Here is a 1,997-nt window from a genome sequence, read left to right on the forward strand (position 1 = left end):
CAAGTGTCCTCCTCCATGCCCATCCCTCCTCCCCCCCAGCCTAAACCTCTTTTAAAATAGTAGTAATTTTATAGTCTCCCATTGTTTTCAACTCACAGTAATGATAAGTTCAGTATTTATACTGACTGAATTATTCCATCTGAGCTTTCATGTCACTTCATAAAAGACAATATAGGTCACTGATAATAGGGACTGGGAGGGAGAGTCTTCAGAGTGGCTCTAACACCAGAAGTACATGGTCTGATTTGGGACATAGGTAAGTGGAGCTGTTTAAACACACTGATAGACTTGATGTAATATTTAAGGGAAGAAGAAGAATCAAGGATGGACTGTGGAAATGGGTGCAATCATTTTGCCAATTTTTAATATATGTGATAGTCTCTGTGGAGGTAGAAGTCATGCAGATTTGATTGGGAGGGAAAATCACTAGGTCTGTATGTCCATGTTAATTTTGTGATCTCTATCCAAGTGGAGATACTTCATAGGCAGTTGAATATATAATTCTTGAGGCTCATGGAGACATCTTGTTTTGAGATAGAAATGTCACAACCAAATGTAGATCATATTCAAGCCATAGCACTGGATAGAGTCACATAGTAAAAGAATATAGAAAAGAAAAGAGCCCTGAGATGGGTGCACACCTGACATTTAAAGGTCTGGGAGTGGAGGTAGCAAAGGAAACTGATAAGTGGCCATTAGTAGGAAGAAAGCAGGTAAATTTAGTATATAATAATCCTAAGAAAGTATATCCAGAATACAGGAGTCTCACTCACTCAAATGTAGTTGAGAGGTCATTAAAGGATACAGGTAATCAATTATTAGATTTGGCAAGATTTGGATTACTGGAAACTTTGAAAAGAGCACTTAAGTGAAGTGTTAAGGGAAAAAGTCTAATTACAGTCCTTTTATAATAAAATTGCAACTGAAAGTTGAGGTTGTGATGATAGATACTTCTGAAGTATAGGTTGTTTCTTTTTTGAGAAGGTAGACAAAAAGTGGTGTGTAGTTTGAGGAGGACATGAGTCAAGGGAGAATTTCTTCCTAATTTCTGTAAAGAGCAAAGACATAAAGTTTTTTTTACTTGCTGATAGAAATGATCCAGTATGTAATTAAAAATAATTCAAGAGAAGAAATATTTAATTGCAAGAATAAAGGCCTCAAAAGAGGATTCATATCAGATCACTAGAAGATGGTTTTATCAAGGGGCTGAGCCCCATTTTCCCCTGTAACAAAAATAAACTCAGCATATATGGGTTCAGATGTAGGTGGGCTGGTGGATTTGATGGCAGGAAGATGTCATATATTTGAAGGGACTTCAATAGAGAGTCGTGGGAGTGGGGTTGTTTTAGAGAATTATAGGAAGAAATATGTGGAATATGCTAAAGTTTGGGAAAGTGAGGTGCTAGGAGATGTTATGTTAAGCCCCAGCTGTGCTGATATTGAATGGCCATTTGGATGTTTTGTTTGGAAGCTTAATATTAAATCAGCATGACTGGGTGATGTTCTCCAAAGATATTCAAGTAATCATGTGGAGTCATGAATAAACAAAATGTTGGGTTTACCTAGGGCTGGAATTTTTCCAGGTAGAGCACAATGAGACAGAAGAACTAAGAGTGTTTACAGGAAGGTGATTACAGTTCTAGACCATAAAATATATTCTTGTTAAGGTGGAAAGGAATAGCAGGAATGAAGTGAAGGGTAATGAAAAACAATCTCAAGGAATGATGAATCTCAGCAGTGTCAGAGGATGGGTGGAGTTGGAGATCTGAATTAAGTCAGGTGAAAGAGCTTATAATAGCAAAGTCTAAAATATAGCCATATGAGGGGGTGGCTGAGATGAGGTGAAGGAAAAGATTGCTGAAGCTAAACAGGGTAGGAACTGAGAATCCAAGTTGTTAGATAAACCATTTGTATGGATATTGGTATTTCCAAGTTTGAGAATTAAATAGTGGTGGAGACAGAATCAGATGCTGAAGTCATCAAGGAGTGAGGAAGAA

This window comes from Hyaena hyaena, unplaced genomic scaffold (genome assembly GCF_003009895.1).
Source record: "Hyaena hyaena isolate Hyena2069 unplaced genomic scaffold, ASM300989v1 scaffold_1627, whole genome shotgun sequence".
NCBI classification, from domain to species: Eukaryota; Metazoa; Chordata; class Mammalia; order Carnivora; family Hyaenidae; genus Hyaena; species Hyaena hyaena.